This window comes from Puma concolor, chromosome D1 (assembly GCF_028749965.1).
Source record: "Puma concolor isolate L17-30 chromosome D1, mPumCon1.1.hap2, whole genome shotgun sequence".
Taxonomy (NCBI): domain Eukaryota; kingdom Metazoa; phylum Chordata; class Mammalia; order Carnivora; family Felidae; genus Puma; species Puma concolor.
This window is the reverse complement of record NC_141676.1, coordinates 3,749,154-3,771,200: the sequence shown is the minus strand read 5'-3', so window position 1 is coordinate 3,771,200 and position 22,047 is coordinate 3,749,154. Positions and strand designations below refer to the sequence as shown.

At 60.0% G+C, this 22,047-nt stretch overlaps 3 long non-coding RNA genes across 3 annotated transcripts; 2 read left to right on the top strand and 1 right to left on the bottom strand.

Moving 5' to 3' along the window:
* Nucleotides 1-240: 240 nt before the first annotated feature.
* Nucleotides 241-5,084, bottom strand: LOC147576321 (uncharacterized). The gene is made up of 2 exons (XR_015240664.1): nucleotides 4,181-5,084; nucleotides 241-1,789 (listed from the first exon to the last, which is right to left on the bottom strand). It is a non-coding gene; the product is annotated as an uncharacterized LOC147576321 (long non-coding RNA).
* Nucleotides 3,293-5,789, top strand: LOC147576320 (uncharacterized). Its single transcript, XR_015240666.1, has 2 exons — nucleotides 3,293-3,725; nucleotides 3,925-5,789. It is a non-coding gene; the product is annotated as an uncharacterized LOC147576320 (long non-coding RNA).
* Nucleotides 5,790-8,760: 2,971 nt separating this feature from the next.
* Nucleotides 8,761-13,997, top strand: LOC147576319 (uncharacterized). Its single transcript, XR_015240663.1, has 3 exons — nucleotides 8,761-8,929; nucleotides 11,704-12,143; nucleotides 12,346-13,997. It is a non-coding gene; the product is annotated as an uncharacterized LOC147576319 (long non-coding RNA).
* Nucleotides 13,998-22,047: the final 8,050 nt, after the last annotated feature.

The following is a 22,047-nucleotide window of genomic DNA, read 5'->3' as shown; positions in this document are numbered from 1 at the left end:
CTCAGGGTCTCATGTGGCCGAAAGCATGGCACCAGGCAGGCCGCGCTCCTTTTGGAGGCTCTGGGGGAGAACCCAGCTCCACGCTCATTGAGGAGGTTGTCCGGATTCAGGTCCTTGCCGCTGTAGGACTGACGTCCCCATTTCCTTTCTGGAGAAAACCCTCCGCTTTTAAATTTTTTTTTTTAACTTTTTTAAAAAAAAATTTTTTTTTTCAAAGTTTATTTATTTTTGGGACAGAGAGAGACAGAGCATGAACGGGGGAGGGGCAGAGAGAGAGGGAGACACAGAATCGGAAACAGGCTCCAGGCTCCGAGCCGTCAGCCCAGAGCCGGACGCGGGGCTCGAACTCACGGACCGCGAGATCGCGAGATCCCGCGAGATCGCGAGATCGCGACCTGGCTGAAGTCGGCCGCTTAACCGACTGCGCCACCCAGGCGCCCCTAACTTTTTTTATTTATTTTTGAGACAGAGAGAGACAGAGCATGAATGGGGGAGGGTCAGAGAGAGGGAGACACAGAATCCGAAACGGGCTCTAGGCTCTGAGCTGTCAGCACAGAGCCCGACGCGGGGCTCGAACTCACGGACCGCGAGATCGTGACCTGAGCCGAAGTCGGCCGCTTCACCGACTGAGCCCCCCCAGGTGCCCCAACCCTCTGCTTTTAAAAGCAGACCTACCGGCCCACCTGGCTAATGAATGTTCCCACATCACAGCGAACGAGTTAATTGCCCCATCCTACCCAACCTCACCATGGGAGCGAAAGCCATCGTGTTCACAGTCTCAGGGGTAACATTGCCGTAGGCGTGGACCCAGGACTCTAGCGGCCACACTATGAGCAATTAACCGGCACCGGGCGGTTGTGCTTTTGCCGCGGGTGCACCCTTTCCCGAGGAGGCCGCGGTGTGTGGGGCTGGAGTGGGGGTACATGTGGATTCGGACAGGCCTCCGTTGGGATCGTGGTTCCATCCTCCGTGGCGGAAGGCTTTAAGGAAGCAGCTCGTCAGTAAAACGGAGCGGGGGCTTCTGGTGGGGCATGTGGAAAGCTGAATGAGGCTGTGCAGATCAGCCTTTTGGCAGAGGCCGGCCCTCGGGCACCGGAGCGGCTGAGGCTCTTGGGCCACGGCTTTTTAACAGCGCGGTTTCCTGGTGGGCCAGTTGTTCACGAGGGGAAGGAGGTCAGGGCCGTGCCTGATCTATTGGAGCAGGAACATTGGGTGGGGGGTGGCGGCCGATCGGACATTCCTATGCCCCCCGCGGCGGCGTGGTGATCCCTCCTCGGCTGTGCCCTGAGTGGCACCTGCAGCCCCACGGACAGCCCCACACTTCAGGGCCCTCAGTTTCCTCCCTGTGTCTTCCTGGGGCAGAGCAGCCAGACTGATAATTGATGGGGGGCGGTGTGGCCCTTTGGGAGTGGACGAAGAGTATCAGATGAGGGGGCCACAAAGACAGGCTCTTCCGTGACCAAAGGCAGGGGACGGCGGCGGTCAGCGAGTAGGTTCTGGCACGACTGTCCGCGTGTGCCTCTCAGCTTCGCTGCGAACGAGTCATGTGACCAAACCTCTCTGTGCTGCACTGTCCTCCTCTGAAAACGGACAGGAGAGCAGACCTAGCTCACAAGGTTGTCCCGAGGGTGAGACGAAATAGTGCGGGAAGGCAGCTGGCACGTAGTGACTGCTCAACCAAAGTTATCTTCGCCATCATCTCCCTTTTCCTCGGCATCATCACCACCATCACCATCAAGATCACCACCGCCATCATTACCTCTTCGTTGGTTTAACAGGTGGGCTCGTGCTATGAGTGTCACAAGCAGAGGGAGAGAATCAAGCAGGGATGGGTCAGATTTCTCTGACCCACCACCTCTCAGCAGGGCCCAGCTGGACTGTCTGGGGAAGGGTGGTGGTCACAGGAGCAGACGCTGGCCCAAAGGCATGAACTTTGTCCACCCAAACTGGGCTCTGGTGGGCCTGAGTCGAGGGTCGGTGTTGGGGATGCTGGAAGAATCTAGGAATGTTGGAGACTTGACAGAAGGCAAGAGGGGGATGAGGCGTCTCCTGGCATCTCCCCCCTTCCACCTGCTTCTCTAAAGGGGCTCTTTGGAGAGAAGCTGCAAGGCAGGATTCCGGAGGACTCCTGCTTCTCTTGGCCTCAGTTGTCCCATCTCTAAAATGGGGACACGCCTGGCCGCACCAGGACTCACAGAGACACTGCTGAAGGCCTGACCTGAGCAGTCAGTAGGTGGCGCTGGTGGGCACGAAAGCCACTGTAGGGCTGGCGGGAGGAGCGGGCGGGAGGCGAGAGATCCTGCTGTGGCTCTAGGGCAGCTGTCTGTGGGAGCAGCCCCGGCAGGGCGCCGATAAGGGCTCTCACGACTCCTGGGGGCAGAGGAACCGGCTGGTGTTGGAGGCTCTCCCCTTTGGTGGAGCTGCAGACCCTGCCTTGGGTACCTTAGCTGTCTACGGACATCTCCAGCTCAGCGTGCACCAGACAAGGGGTAATACCCCTCCGGAGTCACCCCTATCTCCCCGTCCCACTGGGTGGGGCCTCCTCCCAGGTGTGGTGGAGTGACATCCCATGCCCTTGGCCCTTACCTGGACCCTGTCCCTGAGCCCTGCCGGGGTCACCTTTAAACCCCCCACCATCGGCCCCCTGGGACCCGTGTGGCCGTGGTAATCTCCTCTCCCACCCCTTCTAACCTCCGCCTAACATCTTAAAGAAGCTTCCAAAGTGTCACGTAAGGCCCTGCATCTGCAACTTGCAGGGTCCCTGGCCCTCAGGATAAAGTGCAAGGCCCTGATAAGGCCCACGAGGCCCTGAAGTGTGGGGCTGGCTCATGGCTGCAGCCTTGTCCTTAGTCACGGGCTGGCTTGCCCCAGCGTCCAGGCAGCATGGTGTCCCTCCCTCTGGGTCTTGCTCAGGCCTCTCCTACTTTTCCTGTCCATCTGCCTCGTGGGTAGGCTGTGTGGGTTCCGGGAGTCACCGCTTGTCTTGTTTGTGGGGTGCCTGGCATATATGAAGCCCTCAAGAATGTTCTGTGTTCGTATGCCTACGATTACTCTTGCCCTCACCCAGCATGGGATGATGAAGTAGGTGGATACACAGATGAATGAATGAATGAATGAATGACACTCCCCTGCATCTTCCACTGGCCTCCCGGATGGTTCCGAGGTCACGGAAGGAGGTGGCCGTGTGGGTCCCCTGCAGGTGGGACCCAGGCCAGCTGGGGAGTCCCGACTGCCCCGGGGGGGGGGGGCAGGTCTTAGGTTGGCCATGGCTCCGCCCTGACCTTAACCCCAGAGGAAGGAAGGAATGGTGGCCGGGCAGAACGCCCCGCCTACCTGGGCAGCCCCACCTTTCCGTTTTCTTTCCGTTTCATTCTGTTGCAAAGGAGGAAAGGCCGACCAGGCGGATGGGGCTGCAGGCACAGACGGACAGGTATTTTGCAAGTGAGACCAACGGACTTCTGGCGAGGGGCTGGGGCCACTGTTGAGCCGTCTAGGTCCTCCTGGGTGGGCGCCTCCCAACCCAAGATAGTGCCAAGGTTAGATCACTCAGTCGCGGCCTCCAGCCCTCCCACCCAGGATGGCCCACCTGGCATCTGCCCGGTCATTGCCTCGTGCAGAGGTAAGGATGGTCTCGAAGCCCCAGAACCGGGGCTGGAGCCCCTGGTGTCTGGGTCAACCTGTGCCGCTTATAAACTCAGGCCGAGACACCTGCTCTCTCTGAGAAGGTGAGGTTGGGGCTCTGGGGTCAGGGGGAGGGACCCCGTTTCCATGGATTTGGGCAGGGCGCTCTCTACCTCTCAGGTTCTGGGCCTGGGAAAGGGAGGTGTGAAGGGACCCAAGGCCATGGGGGCCCGCATAGGAGCCAGCCTCCCACGTGGGGTGTAAAAATCATGACATATTCAGAAGCTGGAATGTTCTTCTCAGGCTGTAAATCAAGCGTGGTCACATCACCTCTCCAGCCACCAAGACCTCTCCAGGCACTTGGGACAGCTGCCCACCCCACGAGGCCCTGGAGGTCTGGCCCGGCCTGCCCAGGTCTATCCCGCTCATACGTGGTCCCGGCTCCGGCCTCCGGTCTCGCTGGCTCAGCTCCCGAGCTCCCCTTCACGCATGCTGTTCCCTCCGCCTGGAACTATGCTGTTCCCTCTGCCCAGAACAGTCCTACCTCCTGACCCCATACCTTCTCTCCTTAGCCCGCTGAGTAGCCGCCCCACGTCCGCCTCCTCTGGGGCTCTGCACACCTGTTGTCACGGCTCGGGTGTGTGATCGTGTTTCTCTCGCCTCGTCCCTGTGCCCCTGGAGGACAGGTTCTGGCTCCCCTTGTCCACTGGGCGGGAGGCACACGTTCCACGGAGAGATCCAAAGCTGGGGCCCTGCCGCCTCCCCCTTCCCTCCCGGCCCGGCCGGCCCTGGGAGGAGACGTTTGTTTCCCTGGGGAAAACGGCCTCTCAGGACGGCATCTGCCACTGGAGAAACCGGGAGGAAGAGGGAGTCCAGGCAGACGTGGGCTCCGGGCCTCCGGAGGGCCACGGATGCCACCAGGCACCCCTCGTGGAGTCAGGGACAAGGGGTTCTGGGAAACGGCTCTCCCTGAGAGATCGGCCGTTCAAGCGGACGTTGAAAGAGCCATTAGCTTGAGGCGGCAGGAGACGCGCAGGAAACAGGTTCTGGACGGAAATGACATGGTCCCGTGTGGGTGCGCGCTCAGCCCCTTGGTGGGGTCTCCTGGCGGTGCAGGGGGGAATCTGTACCACCCCGAATGCCCTCTGGCTGTGCAGGGGGGAGAAGGGCAGGCCTGACAGCACTCCCCCCCGCCACGACCCCCTCCAGCCTGGGACCCTGCCCTGGGGGTGCCGGGCACCTGTGAGCGTTTCCATCCTGGGGCCTGGGGCCGTGAGTTAGGACCACCGGCCAGGGTGGGGTCCCCGCGCTCCCACCTGCAACCCCCAAGTCCTTCCGCTGCGGACCCCCTGCCTGTAAGTGGTTTGCACGCCTCACTTAACAGTCGGGACCACTCCCCGAGGAGCTAGCTGCTCTAACTGGCCATTTAACAGATGAGGAAAGTGAGGCCCAGAGACGCGCAACAAGAGGCTTGGGAGAAGCTTTCCTCCCTCTCCCAATCTATCCCCGCCCCTCCTTTACTAGACAAGACTTTCCTGCGCAGGAGTGGTCCGGGTGTTGGGAATACCAAGAGGGCCCTCCTGGGCCTCTCCCCGGCTGGTTACCAGCAGGGGACAAGCAGGTCAGTCCCCAGGCCAGCTCTGGCACACTGGCGGTGGCCCCTGGAGAGCTGTGCGGGATGGGGCTGGGAGGCAGGGTCTGGCTCGGGGAAAGTGTGCTGAGATCCATTAGTGATGTCTGCCGTGCACGTAGGCCTGGGGAGAAGGGGCTGGATTTGCTGTCCACCCCTGGAGCCCAGACCCGCAGAGCCTCTAAAACCCCTCCCGACAGCGCCGGGCTCTTCTCTCCATCTTCAGATGAGAAGGCAGGTTCTGTGTGAGGTCTTACGGCTCAACCATGGCCGAGCCGGGACCTGAGCCCAGGCCCCGAGGGTCCCCGTTTTCTTCGGCCTCCTGCTACTGTGCCCTGACTGCCTCTTTGCTTCGGCTGCCAGGGAGCTCCGAGGACAGCTTGGGGCCTGCCCTCAGGTGCCCCCTCAGCCTGGGGTTTGGAGCATTTCTCTTGCCCCCTCCTCTGGGCTCTTTATCCTCCTGCCGGGCCTCCCGTGGAGCGGGCCGGACATAAGTTATCAACTATAAATAAAACCAAGACTTCCGTTCTGGCCCTCACTTGGGTTTCCCGGTGCATTTTTTTAAAAGTCCTTAATGGAAGGAGGGGAGGGGAGACTCCTAACGGAAGATGACATCACCATCAGCTGGCCCCGGGGGGCAGGCCCCCAGCCCCACAGGCCCGCGTGGGCCCTGAATGCCCCCATTATGAGGGGGAACCTCATTACACAAGTTGCGCGGGGCGGTGGAATTTCAAATGGGGTTTTGTGGTTTCTGCCCTTTGCTGCGGAGCACACACAGGCAGCTGCAGTCACCAGCTTCCTCTGCCGCCACAGCCCTGGCGCCCGGCCAGCCCGGTGACCACCTCTTCCACCATGAGTCAGTTTCATTCTTAACTCTGTGACTCAGGCCTCTTTAAAGGGACAGCAGAGCCGACTGGCCCGGGCAGGGACGGGAGACAGTGGAGGAGCCTGCCCCGGGAGAGGGGAGGGAGGGGAGTGGAGGGGAGGGGCCCTGGGTCCCGTGGACGGAGGAGGGGTGGCTCTCCGCGGGCGGCCGTCCCTCCACCCCCCCTCCCCCGAGATGCGGGGGGTTTCCTGCCTGCTCCCAGGGAGAGCAGCCTGTGATTCCCCCAAATCTGACTGTCTGCGGGGCGGGAACCCCCGGGCATTCAGCGACCTTGCTTTTTGTCTGGCCAGAAGCCCTGCCCGAGCCGTGGCCCCAGAGGCCGGCCGGAGCCGTGCACACCGCCCTCTCTGTCCTGCCTGATTCCCATCACTGTGCCCTTCTGCTCCCCCTCCCCCCCGCCAGGCGGTGCCCCCTGCCACCTGGGACGCACGTCCCTGGCTTCCCGTGGCTCTGCCTCCTCCCTGAGGCTTCCCCTGCCACCCCGTCGGAGCAGCTGAGTCCTTCCTCTGTGGCATGAATAACAACCCACAACTCCGTCTGGTTTGCTTGTGGGTTAACTGGCTCCCCGCCCCCAAAGACTGTCAGCCCCACGAGGGCAGGGGCCCTGCGTGTCTTGTCACAGCACAAGGCCTGGCACATAGTAGGTGCTCGGACGAGCGAATGGGTGAACGGCCGGCAGGATTCTTCCGTAGCCCATGCCTGTCAGCACCCCCCGCCCCCGGAGAGTATGGGGCAGGCCCTCCCTGCCAGACGGGGCACCAGGGGACAGAGGAACCTGTGTGCTGGACAGGCCAAGGTTACGCGTGGATGTTCCCGAGCCCAGGGGCTCCTGCAGGGGCAGGTCTCTGTTTGGGGCCCCAGTGAAACCCAAGAAGAATTTCCCTGTTTTCCCTTCCGTCTGACTCACACTTAGGTCGAGAAGTTCCTCTTTTGGTCAGTGCCTCTCCCAAGGCTGCTGAGTGGCTGGGAGAGGCCGGTGGGACCTGGGCTATGGTTCCATTCACAGAAATAAGACCTACCTGGTGCCCCCATCCTGCCTGCATTTGTGGGCCCCCGGCTGGGCCCAGTTCACAGCACTGGCAGGTTTGCAGGGGGAGGTGGGGGGTCTTATGGGGGTCTGAGCTGCCCGGATTCCCGCATCCACATGGCTGGTGTTCATCTGGGCCTCTCCCTGCAGCCTGCTGGCTCACCGTCCTTGGGGAGGCTGGGGCAGGGACTGGAGTCTGGACCGGCCCCAGAGGGGGACTGACCCGTCTCTGTCCCAGGCAGCCGGGAGGCTGGGGTGGGGGGGTGGCAGCCGGCCTGTGTGATGGGCCCATTCCCCTCGGCGATTCCCCTCTTGAAGGCTGGGGTGGATGGAAGAATGAGGGAAGGGAAAGGAAAGAGAAGAAAATGTTGGCTTTGGGGGCACAGATTCTTTAAAAAAAATTTTTTTTTAACGTTTATTTATTATTGAGAGAGAGACAGAGCATGAGCAGGGGAGGGGCAGAGAGAGGGAGACACAGAGTCGGAAGTAGGTTCCGGGCTCCGAGCCATCAGCACAGAGCCCGATGTGGGGCTCGAACCCACAAACTGTGAGATCATGACCTGAGCCGAAGTCGGACGCTCAAGCTCAACCGACTGAGCCCCCCAGGCGCCCCTGGGGGCACAGATTTTCCACGCGGCCACGGCCTCCTCCGAGGGGCTGTCCACAGGCAGCCCCAGGGGTCTCACAGCGTCGCTCATTCCTTGCTCGGCAGCCGGTCCCGGAGCCCCTCGGTGCCAGGGCACGTCGGGGTCATCATCAGTGACTTGCCGCGATCCCACCCCGCTGAGCTGCCAGTCTGATGGCGGAGCCGGACAGCGAGAATGCGGTGTGGGAAGTGACTTAGCAGAAATGCACGGAAGGGGACATGCCCAGCTGGGGGGTCACGGAAGCCTCCCAGGAGGAGGGGGCATCTGGGAAAACCCCGAGTAGGGAGGAGACATCAACCAGGGGAAGGGTAGGGGGAGGCAAGGAGGGGAAAGCCTCTGGGAGGAAGGGGGTACGTGCAAAAACCGGAGGCAAGAGGGAAGGTGTCGTGTTGGAGGCACTGAGGCCATCGGGGCAGCGGGAGAGGACAGAGTGCCCGGTGCAAGGTGGGCACACGCGCAGGGCAGGGAATACAGAGGCTCGGAGGGAGGCCGGGCCCCTGCTGGGCTGCAAAACCAAGCTGAGCAGCTCTGATGTTTCCCAAGGATGGTGAGGAGGCTTTCCGGGCTTGGTCTGCTTCTGGAACCAGATTCTGGCTGCCTCTGGGGTCACGGTGGGGGGGGGGGGGGGGGGAAGGGGCACCTGGGCAGGGGCCCTGGGAGGGGGGGCAAGCTTCCTCCTCCTGCCAAGGCTCTGCCAGAGCTGTGGGGCTGCCCCGGGGGTGGCGGGGGGTAGGGACACCTCCAGGCCCGGTGGGCAGGGGCAGCCAAGACCATCGCTGGAGGGAAAGCTGAGTACCAGCTTGGGAAGAGCGGAAGCAGGTGAGCTTAAACCAAAGAGGAGGGACTGGTGGGTGAGACACCACCCAGGCCTGGACCCTCCCCTCTGGGGCCAAGCAGCTCCCCCGGGACCATCCCCAGAGACGCCTCAGCAGCTCCCTTGTTGGCACAGGGACAGAGATGACAGGCTGTGGTGCTGGGTTCTGGTCGGGACGTTGGCTCCCAGTGCATTGGCGGGTCTCATCGGTCACCCGTGGCCATTTGTTACCTGGAGAGACTCTTCTGCTGGGCCCCTCTGTGTGTGGCCGTGAATAATGGAGAGCGGCAGTCGAGCGGCGAAGGTAAGAGATGGGGGTCGATACTCAGCCGCGAGGGGCAGGGCGCGGGTGGAGGAGGCAGGCGCGGGGTGTTGCCAGGGAGGCTCTCCCGGTGGCACCTTCTGGACCACTCAGGGGACCCGGCGTCTCCACAGCAGGCGAGACGGTCCCACCAGCTCTGCCAGCTTCGCCCACACATCACAGCCTCCTGTTTTGCGCCCCATGGGATGCAACGATGCCTCCTCTCGTGTAGTTGAGGAGACGGTCCCGTCCGGGGCCACGCAGCGCTGTGCGGCTCAGGGGTCCCCACTGCCCCCCACCCCAGTCAGGGCTGCTGCAGGCACCAAATCCAATCCTAAGAGCGGAGCGCTTTGAAATGCAAAAGCTGTAAGGTAGAATGACGATGAGACAGACACAACCATTTATGGCTTTATGAGGCTGGGCTGCCCCTGTGCTGGGCCAGTCCAGAATTAATTAGGCCCCGCAGCCAAGGACCACAGACCCAGCTCGGAGCGCTGGGAGGGGCAGGCTGGGGCCAGACAGGAAGCGACAAGCATTGTTCATGCTTACTGCTGCCCCAGAGTCTGGAGCCTCAGGCCTTCCCAGCAGCAAGTCCGTTCTCCTTGAGTCAGCTGGCGGGAGAATAGGGGGGGGGAGCTTTGGAGCCTCTCCCTCCCCAACCAGGTGAGGGGGGAAGGATAAAGATCAGGAGAAGCAAGAGTAAGACCAAGGGTCCACAGTCGACCAGGAGGGTGGGACGGATGGGGGAGGGGCGATTCTGCCGGGCCTAGAGTTTTCTCAGCCTAGATCCGGAAACCTGGTGACTCCGAGCTCCCGAAGGTCACGGGCCATGACCTGGGTCACGGAGGCTGATGGGATGGACAGGTTTGATGGCCGGAGAGAAGAGAGCGGGGCACGGAGGACTGGAAGGTGAAAGGAAAGTCACAGGACCTTGGTTCAGCGAATAATTGACGGATGGGTGGGTAGATAGATGACGGATAGATGTGTAGGTGAACAGATGGATGGGTGGATGGATGGATGCGTTAATGATGGATGGATGGCTGGCTGATGGATGGGTGGACGGATGTGGTGAATGGGGCGTGAATGAACATAGGGATGCTGAAGACATGGGCAGGCTGCAAGGAAGGGCTCCCATTGGACGGATGGATGGACGGATGGATGGACAAATGGACAGATGGATGGACAGATGGACGGATGGACAGATGGATGGATGGATGGACAGATGGACGGATGGATGGATGGATGGATGGATGTGGGAATGGATGGACGGATGGATGGACAGATGGACGGACGGATGGACAGATGGACGGATGGACAGATGGATGGATGGATGGATGGATGGATGGATGTGGGAATGGATGGACGGATGGATGGACAGATGGACGGATGGATGGATGGATGAGCGGGCATGTGGGTGGGTGGATGGATGGATGGATGGAGGAATGGATAGATAAGTGGATGGATGGATAGATGGATAGATTAATGGATGGGTGGGTTGGTAGAGAGTGGAAACAGCACCTGAATTTATCTCAAGGAAGGAATGTGGGAAAGTAAGGTGATTCCAGCAGAGGCCTTGGTGGGGCCAGTAGGACCTCCTTGTCAGAGTTTTGGCATGCATGGTGTGATGCCCATGGCCTCCACCAACGGGGCAATAGCCTGGAGGTTGCTGACCCAAGCTAGGACAAGTATACTTGGATCCTCCTCTTGCCTTGGCTTTCTTAGCCCCTTCACCTTGGCCTCATCTCCCCTCCAGGCCTTGATTCCTCTGTCTGAACATGGAGACTTGCTAGATGAGATGGGCCTCTAAGGAAGGCAAGTGGAGACTCCTGGGTTCTCCAGGGGCCAGAGGCAACACCCCAGCCCTTCTCCCGTCCTGCTCATGGGCTCCCCCTCCATCCACTCCTGGGCTCAGTCCAGGCACCTGCCATGCACCCTCCTCCCCACCATTCTCCAAGCATCTGGCTACAAGGCCAGCCCAAGAGATGGGCCCCGGGGAAAAGGAGAACTGACCTCTGCCCCGAGGTGGGCAGCTGAGGGGCTGCCGTGGCCACAGACGGCTGCTCAGACAGCTGGCAGGTTCCAGGCTGAGTCACCCTGAGTCACCACTGTCACTTCCTACCACACATTCCCTCATTCATACAGTGTCTCATCCCTAAGGCCACTTCCCTGGAATCTTCTCGGGCAGTTGCCAAGGGTGTGGGGGCACTCAGCCTGCCCCAGTCGGACGGGCCAAGAGCTCGGCCCTTGGAGCCCTGCAAGGAGAGAGGCCCGGACAGTGTGGCCTCCCTGGAAGGCGGCAGATGCCCTCTGAGCCCCGCTCCGGTTGGGGAGCCCTCCGACACTCACTGGCCAGGCACTCCCTGGATGGGCGGGGCAGGTCCCTCCCACTATGAGGTCCTGTACCTCGAGACTGCAACCTTGAGACTCGGGTACCTGGAGACACACTGGAGTGCGCCCGGCAGAGGAGGGGGAAGTGGCTCACCTGCCCCCCTCTCCCGTCTCCCGCATGCCACTCATTTGTTCCTTCACCTCCCACATGTTTCTCGTGTGCATTCAGCCCGTCTGGCACTGGGCCAGCTCCAGAGAGACACCAACCCCACTCCTCGCCCGCTGTCTTTCCACCTTGCCCAAGGAGGAGGCGGCTGTGGCCAGAACGTCTCGCACACATCTCTCCCTCCGCCAAACGCGTGTCCCACTCGTGTCTCTCTCGCTTTGTGTTTGAAATCCCACTGGGTCTTCAAGTCTCTGCATCAGCGATTTCTCTTTAAACATCACAGGGAGCCACGGGGCGTTTTCACTCCGAACCGTTTTGTACGAGAGCCCCAACCACAGGCTGTGTCGGTTCGAATTCCCAAGGTCACCAAAGGAAGTGCAGCTGATTACAGACAGTCCCCAACTCGACGTTGTGGAAGGGACACGTGTGCTTCGAAGCTTGAATGTGGAGCTTCTCCTGGGTCCGCGATCGTCTCTCGGGGTGCTGGGCAGCGGCCGGGGCCCCAGCTCCCGGTCAGCCAGCGGTCGCCAGGGTCAACAGCCGGTGCTCGGACCCCCGTCTCTACCCACACAGACACTCTGTTGGCCACTTTCATTACAGGATTCAACACGTCACATGAGACACTCGATGCTTTGTTGTAAAATGGACTTTACGTTCGACGATTTTGCCCGACTGTAGGCCGATGTCATTGTTCAGGGCCGGTAGGCTGAGCTGTGATGTTCGGTAGGTTACATGTGTAATCAAATGCACCTTTGACTTTGCAACATTTTCCATTTGGCATGGGTTTTTTAGGACGTTACTCCAATGTCAGTTAAGGAAGGTCTGCATGACCTGATAGACATCAGAGTCTGTCGATTCCCGATTGACCTGATGGCTTGCTGTCCATCACCGTGTTCTTTGATAAGATTTTACCAATCTTTTGCAGGAATCCCAAGAGGCACCCCATTGCGGGACACAGTTGTGTTCCTCCCTCACGAGGAACCTGCCCGCGTTATACCCGGAGGATATGGAGGGCCTGGATTACGCGGGCGTAGAAGCAAGAACGGAGGCTTTGGAGTCAAGAAGCCTGTGCGAGTTTGGCCGGCGCCTGCTTTTCTGGACCACCTCTGCTTCACGGGAAGGGAGGCAGGTGGCACAGGGGTTAAGAACATGGGCTCTGGGCTCCGGCTGCCCCTCTCCAGCTGTGTGTCCTTGGAAAAACTCTTTGAGCCTCCTTTTCTTCGTCTGTAAAATGGGACACTCACGATCATCACTCCCTCACAAGGTCGTTTGACGAATTAATACGTGGAGGCTGATCTAAGACGAGTGATACGCGTGAAGCGTCTGGCGTGAGGGGAAGGCGTAAAGGGCACCAGCTGTTTTCTCACTGAAGTGGCTCATTTGCGAGGGGAGCAGCCAGCACCATGGGTGCAAGTTGTGGATGAGGCCTGCTACGGTCAGAGCCACGAGGGGCCAGGGTCCCATCCCACAGATGGCAAAACCGAGACCGGAAGGCTCTGGGGCCGCCTTCTTAGTCACCCAGGCAGCCGGACTGTCTGCGTGTTCCCCTTTCCCGGCACCGGGCCTGGTGGCCTGTCAACGTGGAGCTTACTCAGAAGGAGCACAGGACCTTCCAAGTGGCATTGGCTTGGCAGGAGGCCGGGCACAGGGCAACCGATATGACCAAGGCCTTCTTGCCTCTGGTGTGGGGATCAGGGCCCCTGGCGGACATCTTGAGAGCATTTGTGTTTGGGGGGTGGAGGAACGGGGGACACCCCCCAACTCGCTTAAGCCTCAAAAAGACCCCAGTCGAGGGCACCTGGGGGGCTCAGTCAGTTGAGCATCCGACTTCAGCCCAGGTCATGATGTCACGGTTTGTGAGTTCGAGCCCCACGTCGGGCTCTGTGCTGACAGCTCGGAGCCTGGAGCCTGCTTCGGATTCTGTGTCTCCCTCTCTGCCCCTCCTCTGCTCATGCCTTGTCTCTCAAAAATAAACAAATGTTGAAGAGAAAGGAAAAGAAAGGAAAAGAGAAGAAATATTTTCAGGAGTGCCTAGGTGGCTCAGTAGGTTGAGCGTCCAACTTTGGCTTGAGTCATGGTCTTGTGGTTCGTGGGTTCGAGTCCCATGTCGGGCTCTGTGCTGATGCCTCGGAACCTGGAGCCTGCTTCTGATTCTGTGTCCCCCACCTCTCTGTCCCTCCTCCTACTCTCACTCTGTCTCTCCCTGTCTCTCAAAAATAAGTAACCATAAAAAAAAGACTCCAATCAGCCAGAAGGTGATTCTCGGTGTTGCTGACGATAGTACGGCTTCCTGTCCCCACCCCCTCCCCAAGCCTGCCTGTGGTCACACGTCCTACATACACTTTGAAACAGTGACATGTTTCACCTGCAGTTGCTTATAGGTCACTGTCCCTGTGTCTCCATCCCCATTTTCTCTGTCACCCGTCCCCTTGTGTTGGTGGCCCTGCGACGGCTCTGGACATGTTGGGGCTTTGGCTCAGGAGAAGCTGAGCTGGGGATCCGTTTGGTTTGGGCTCACGAGATGTATTTATGTCATCTGTAGACACGGCTGTGAACAGTTGGTCTGATGCCCGGTCCCTGGCGTGGGAGGGGCTTCCGGGGACACCTGCCGCTCCGGGGGCTTGCCGGGCACCACGTCGGGAAGACGCAGGGCCGGGGAGGGGGCTGCAATACACATGGGCCGTCCTCAGCACTGGCGTGTGGACAGCGGTCAGGGGAGAAGACTTGAGGCGCAGGCAGCGTGGATCAAAATTCTTCCGATGGGTGCACGGAGGGGACAGCTCGTGGATGACGGTCCGTGTGGGCGTGCCTTCTTTGCACGAATGCACCCAACAACCCAAGCAGGGAACGCGGAGGCCCTGAGAGGGCAGGGGACTCGCCCAGAGGCACAGCCACCTTCTCCTGCCACACGGTGGGCTCGGGACCGGACCCAGCCGACAACCTCTCAGGCGAAGAAACGCATCAAAACGAAAACCGCTGACGGGCAGAACCCCTTTTCACCAGCCACCCGGGTGCTTGTCTCCAGAATGTTCTTCCTTCCTGTTCAAGGAGCATTTGCAGTATCGCAGGATGCCACGTCCCTCGGCTGCCAGGAAGTCAGCTGCGGGGCCTAGAGGTCAGTTGAGTTAGAATGTGCCGGTTCAGAAGCCAGTGGGCTCCCGGCGCTCCCGGACCCTCTGGGTCTTGGCTGGTCCTTTCACTCCAAGACGCAGGAGGACGCCGAGTCCTGCCCAGCCAGACCCGGGAGGGCTTGGGACTGGACAAGATGTCCTCCGTTTTCTCCCACTGGGGCCGCACGATCCCCAACCCCAGTTGTCCACACGGCCTTCCCAGACCCAGCGAGGAGGCCGCCACTGTCCTGCTCAGAAGAGCTGTCCCCTGGGGCGCCTGGGTGGCTCAGTCGGTTAAGCGTCCGACTTCGGCTCAGGTCATGATCTCACGGTCTGTGAGTTCGAGCCCCGCGTCAGGCTCTGAGCTGACACCTCGGAGCCTGGAGCCTGCTTCCGATTCTGTGTCTCCCTCTCTCTCTGTCCCTCCCCTGTTCATGCTCTGTCTCTCTCTGTCTCAAAAATAAATAAAACATTAAAAAAAAAAAAAAAGAGCTGTCCCCTGTGTGTGGCCTGAGTAACTGTCGCTGGCCCCTCCATATTTGTGTTACATGAATCAGCTACTGGCCAAACGAAATTCCCTGGCCCCCAGAGTGTGTAACTAGTGTCGGGCACGTGCCGAAGCACTCTACGTGTCGGCCCGGCCATCTGCACGGCGTTCGGAGCCTCACCGCTTCCTGCCCTCTTCCCCGATCACTTCGGCCCAAGCCGCCTTGGCTTACTACACGGCCCCCTGTGGCCCTTTGACCCCTCTCTTGCCCCCGAAGGCAGTGATCTTGTCACACCCTGAGCCTCGTGTTCACCTCCAAGGGCTCCGTCTCAGAGAAACCGCAGTCTTGACCAGACCTGCAGCCCACGCGTCTCCCCGCTCAGCCCTGCCCGGCCCGTCTCTGACCGTCTCTGGCCGCATGGCCCCCTCCCCCATTCCTTGAGTGTAGCCACGACGGCCTTCCTGCTGCTGCTTCACATTCTGCGGGCAGCCTCCTACCCCAGGGCCTTAGCACTCGCTACGCCCTCCACTTGGGACACTCTTTCCGGGACACCCACACGGTTTGCTTCCTCTTCCTCTTGAAGGCTGCTCAGGGGGCCTCCCCTGATCCCCCTGTTTGCAGCCACCCCCCTGTAGTCCGTAGCGTTCAGCACTACCTGACGCACTGAACAGCTTAGGCGTTGGTCTTGTCACCTGCTGGACGTCTGCAACCTTGCAGCAGGGCTTCTGGCCGTTTCCCTCACTGCTTTCTCCCCCGCATCTATAACCGCGATCGGCACATAGCAGGTGCCCCATGAACACGGTGGAAAGAATGAAGGGACATCCCCGAAGGACGGGTCACATCGTCCCCTAAGTTTTATACGTGGAGACGCAGCGGGTCTTGGAAACGGATGAGCTGCCTGGGGTCTCGCGGTTCTTGTGCGGATCTGAACCTGGCTGTGTCTGGCTGTGGGATCCAGCTTCTCAGCAAGGCCCTCGCTGCCTCCCACGTGCACAGGGTGCCCTGCCCGGTGAGGGAGGCAGAGGGCGGTGCCCAGCACACGGTGGAGGGAGGAGGGCGCACTTCTGGAGCAGAAGCGTCCGGATGCCAGGGAGGGGGGCTCTGGCTTAGCTGGGGTGGGGGCAGTGCTTCGTGGGAGAGGGGACAGTGCGGGCAATGACAGGAAACAGGCGTATCAGCCAGACGGCCTCATCGGGCCCAACTGGAGCTCAGGGGGAGGTGCGGGCAGCGGCGGGGACCCCGGGACAGGGAGAGCAGGCGCGCTGGAGAGTGGCGAGGTCGGCTGGCGGATGGCCTCACGGGCCGCTGGGGGCAACCCGGAGTCCACGCGGAAGGGAGCGGGGCCAGGAGCTGACACGGGCAGGGTCCTGTTGAGATGACGGGCAGGGGTTCATCAGAGCGTGAGGGCGGGTATGTCACCTGGGGGAGATGCCAGTGCGGGCCGGAGTCCCGAGGGCAGGCTCGAGAGCAGAGGAGGGGAGTCGGAGGGGCGCCGGGGAGGGGTCAGCGTGCCCCCAGGTGTGTGGCTGGGGGGCTGCTTGCGGGGAGACAACTTACCCACGGTAAGGGAGGCGACAAGGGGGTTCCATCTGGGGTGTGCTGATGTTCGGCTGCTCTCGGCCCAGGAGAGAGATCCGGGAGTCCCGCTGCCCGCATGGTGACGTCGGCACGGAGGGGATTGGGTCCCTCCAGAAAGGGGGCGTCTGGAGGAGAGCAGGCCCTCCCCGCCCACCACACCTGTTGCTCCCGGGCACAGAGCCCCTGGCGCCCGGTTCGTGCCGGCCCCTTCTTTTTTTTTTTTTTTTTTTAAATTTTTTTTTTTTCAACGTTTTTATTTATTTTTGGGACAGAGAGAGACAGAGCATGAACGGGGGAGGGGCAGAGAGAGAGGGAGACACAGAATCGGAAACAGGCTCCAGGCTCCGAGCCATCAGCCCAGAGCCTGACGCGGGGCTCGAACTCACGGAGCGCGAGATCGTGACCTGGCTGAAGCCAGACGCTTAACCGACTGCGCCACCCAGGCGCCCCGTGGCCCCTTCTGACACAGGAGGCCAGCCGAGGCTGGGGAATCTTCTGTCTGCTGCCTCCGATTTCACAGCATTAGTGAAACGTTCGTCTTTGGGCTTCGTCCACCCTGCGTCCTCTTGGAAAACTACCAGGAGGGCTGGAAAGAGCGTCCGGGCCAGGGAGGGGGCAGTGGAGCCTGGGCCCTGGTCCCAGCTCAGGGAGCTGGAGATTCTGGGGCAAAACATGAGCAGTAACTTCCGGGCATCTCAGAGCTGCAGCGTCTCCTCTGAGCCCTGGATCTACGTCCCAGGCATCTCCTCGGGGTCCCATGGGGTGACCAGGGGCACCCCCAGATCGATCTCCCATCAGGTGCCCAGGGACACCCCCATATCTGTCTCCCATCAGGTGCCCAGGAGCACCTCCAGATCGACCCCCAGATCTATGTCCCAGGCATCTCCTCGGGGTCCCATCAGGTGCCCAGGGGCACCCCCAGATCGATCTCCCAACCTTCTCCTCGGTGTCCCATCAGGTGCTCAGAGACACCCCCAGATCTACGTCCCAGGCATCTCCTCGGTGTCCCATCAGGTGCCCAGGGGGCACTCCCAGATCGATCTCCCATTGGGTGCGCCCAGGGGCACCCCCAGATCAATCTCCCATCGGGTGCTCAGGGCCACCCCTAACTCACCACACCCCTAACCAAACTGTTGTTCACCCATCAGCCCCAGCCTGGTGCTCCATGGTGCTCCCAGCTCAGGGAATGGTACCCAGCCTGGCTCACATCTGTCACCCCTGCCACGTCCTTCCAGAGACCATCCGGGGGGTCCTGTCCGTTGGTCCTGTCTTGGATCCAGCTCTCAGACTCCTTCAAACCTCCTTCCAAGAATCTCAAGTCCATCTCCTTCTCTTTATCTCCCCACCGCCCCTGTTTGCCACCCTGCCCTCGTGGCCTCACGGTGGGTTTCCCCGCGGCACCTCCAGAGTGACCGCTTTAGGCCTACTTCCCTATCCCTCTGGGTATGGCTACCCAGAGCTAAGCCATAGCCCTGCCCTCCAGGAGCCCGGGTCCAGTGGGACATAGGCCCCCATGTGACCTACGAGGGACGTAGGGAGTGCTGAGAGAGGGGTGTGCGGAGTGCGGGGTCCAGCTGGGGTAACCCGCAACCCGAGCCGGGAAAAGCCACCAGGAGGAGGGCCGTGTCACAGCCGGGCCTCCAGACAAGGGAGGCCAGGCGGTGGGGACAGGAGAGGAGCTCCAAGCAGAGAAAGTGCATCCTGACCTCTGTCTGGATGATGCCTGGGGAGGTGGCTGGGGAGCTCAGCTCCAGGGATGCCCAGGGCTGGCACCAAGCTTAGGAATGAACGGCTAACAGTCATGGACATTATGCTAACATTTATTGAGCGCCTACTGTGTGCCGGGACCTGAGGTGATATGCATTAACTCACCGATCAGCCCAGCCACGCAGTAATTGTACCCAGCGTTCGGGTTTAGAGACAGAGGCCCAGAGAGGTTCAGTGGCTTGCTCAAGGCCACACAGTCAGTAAGGGCTGAAGCCAGGCTGCCTGGCTCCAGGGCCCGGGTATGGATGGAGGGGTCAGAGTCTTGGGCAGAATGGGCCATGGAGGCCCCAGGTGCTCCCGCAGCTGGGCTGTAGCACCAGCCGAGGGTGTCTCCTGACTCTGGGGCCCTACCTGCCACCTCGCCCCTGGAGCTGAGACCCCCTGCTACCCCCAGCCCTGGGGCAGGAATGCTGCCACCCTCTGCAAAACCTTACGCACATTGCCCGCCCCACGTGCTCTGCACAATCCTGAATGTTCCACCGCCCGTTTCGCAGTGGGGACGCAGAAGGTCCACGGAACGAGGTGACACTCCCAAGTACACATACGTCCAGAACCGGACCCTAGTCTGTCCGATCCCAAAGCCCACCCAGCCGCCTCCACAGTGACCCACAAGTGCCAATGTTCGCTAAGCTTCCCTCTCTGTCTTGCCTCGTTTCACGTCCTTGGCGAGGGCAGGCTTCTGCTAACCTCTCCGTGCTGTGAGCCCGCGGAGCCAGTAGCTGGGAGAATCCTGCCTCTACCTGTTGCGTGTCTCCCGACAAACCGAGCCGAAAGAGCCTAACGTTTACTGAACACCTACTACGTGCCAGCCCAGCGATCTCACACCATGACTTTGCAGATGGATCTTTATCACATTTTACGAATGAGGGGGTGAGACTCAAGGAGGTAAAGGTCTAGGTCACCTAGCAGGTGGGGGGGGGTAGGCGGGAGGTTGGTGGGGGCGGGGGGGGGCAGGATTCACTGCCTGCGACTCCAGGGTGCCTGCTGGAGACACCAGAGCAGCCTGGGGGCGGTGCTGGCGCCCCCTTCAGCAGCCTCCTTCCTTCTCCCGCTTCCTGCCTGGGGAGAATTAAGTGGTGAATGTTTTCAAAGTCGATCGTCAAAAGAAAATGGTTGGAGGAAGGAAATGTGCAATTAGGAACTTCAGAGTAATTTCCATCGTGTGGTTTGAGCTCAACTGTAAACACTCAGGATGGAGGGGACGTAGCTCTTCTCCCTGGCTTGGGGTTCCAGCCAGCTCTGCTGGGTCCCTGGGGGGGGGGGCGGTGGGGAAGGCAGCGGGGCCAGGAGCGCACAGGGGAGGTGCTGGGGGCTGCGGGGAGCTCCCGTTCCCCAGAGAGAAGCTTCTTCCAGCAGAAAGTGCGGCCTTACAGAAAGGAAATATTAACATTATAATTATAATTCTGTTTATTTAATTAAGTTATTAAACAGGCTTGGCCTTGGGGAGAGAGAGAAAAAAAACCCCTCAGATTCATCCCAATTGTTTCTCCCAGGATGTAATTAGAGCCTTTTAGAAGGGATCGGAGCCAGAAGAGGCAGGGCCCTGGGTCGGGGCGTCGTGGGCAGGGTCGGCCCCAGGCAGAGGCGGCTGTGCTTTGAGAACAGGCTCCATGAGGGCAGGGGTTCGGCCTGTTGGAGTCTCCTGCCTGGCACACAGTAGGTGCTCAAAAAGCAGCCGTTTGGTGAGCGCCTCGTGAGCTGTGAACCTGAAGGGGCCAGAGTGGCGGTCTCGGCTGCCCTCGAGACCCTCCGTGGATGGTTTTTCCAGACTCTTCCAGAGAGAGGACTGAGGCCCTGCTCTGGCCTCCCTGGTGGCCATGTTGGCAGAGCATGTTCCATGCACGGTCCCCATCACGGGTGGCTGATGACTAAGGAGGACAGCACCACCCTTGGGAGACGGTCCCCAAATTCTGCCAGCACCCAGACTCTCCTAAGGTGCTGGAACCCGGGGTCAGGAGCTACACAGGTTGAGGAGGGTTGAGCAGCTAAAGCCTCCTTCTCAGAGTCTCCATCCCATTCTTTCAATCTGAGAAGCCAATTCTGGGACCCCAGACCAGCCCTAAGGGAGCCTCCACCGAGGGAGGGGGCGCGGGGAGGGTGCTGGCCCTGGGTAGGCCCCAGATCCGGTTCTGCGCCCCCGAGCCGACAGCTGCCCTCAGGCTCCGTGCAGAACCTCCCGTCGGACGGGAAGTGTCTCGTTCCAGCTGGCACAGCCTTATCGAACAGTCGGGCTTTGTGAGTGTGGACAGCTGCAGTGATGGTGACTGACTCTGGGCTGGGGGTGGGGGCCGGCTGGGGGACTGGATTTGGGAGGCCGAGGAGGGGGAGGCCAACGCCAGAGGCATCTGCAAGGGGTGGGGGAGTGAAGATCATGGAGGTTTCATTCAGAGCTTCCCAGAAAGCTGAGCCCCTCAAGTTGGTGCCAGGATATGAGGCCTAACAAGGGAGTGACCGGGAGGGAGGAAGAATGTGCCTGGGGAAGGTGGGAGGGGCAGGGCCTAGCCCCTGGCCCCTGCACACAAAAGAGCCATCTTTCAATGGGCAGCACTGAAGTAGTCACAAAACTAACCATTTTGGAGGGATGGGAGGATGTAGAGACCCTTTCTTTATACAATAATTCGTCCACCCATCTACCCATCCATCCATCTACCCAACCACCCATCTACTCATCCATTCATCCATCCATCCATCCAAACATCCATCCATCCATCCATCCATCCAACCATCCATCCATCCATCCATCTATCCTTCCTTCCTTCCTTCCTTCCTTCCTTCCTTCCTTCCTTCCTTCCATCCAACCATCTATCCATCCATCTACCCTTCTTTCCTTCCATCCATTCATCCAACCATCCATCCATCCATCTACCCTTCCTTCCTTCCTTCCTTCCTTCCTTCCTTCCTTCCTTCCATCCATCTATCCATCCATCTACCCATCCATCCATCTACCCACACATCCATCTACCCATCTATCCATCCATCCGTCTACCCAACCACCCATCTACTCATCCATCCATCCATCCATCCAACCATCCATCCATCTACCCTTCCATCCATCCATCCATCCATCCATCCATCCATCCATCCAACCATTCAACATTCAAACAATTTTCACTCAGTCACTTCCTCTGCTAGGCTCCAGGGATCCAGAAAACGATCAGACTGTCCCTGCCCTGGTGGCATTCCCAGTGTGTGTATATGGACATGGAAGAAGGGGAAACAGTCAGAAGACAAATAAATCCTTATGGTGACTCAGGGAAGTTCTGTAGCTCGAGAAGGTGTAAACCAACTATGGATGGGTGGGGGGGGGGGTGTCTCAGTGACCGACCCTCAGGTTCTCACCTGAAAAATGGGGATGATTATTGTGGTGTTAGACAAGACAATGCACGTAAGATACACACCTTGTGCCTGGCATGGAAGGTGCTTAATGACCGTTCTGCTTATTATTTGCATCACCATTGATATCATTATTATCATCTCTGTCCAGGATGGGAGTGGGGTGGTTTAGGAAAGCCTTCCTAAATGTGGGGTCATTGAGACTGGGTATCAAAGGATGAGTAGGAGTTTGCTAGGTATAAGCCCTGGGTTCCCAGCTCCCCCCCACCCCCAGCAGCCCACATTTATACCGCATATATTCCTGCCTCTGCACCTTACTTAGCATCCCTGCTCCTCTTCTCCAGGGTCTCC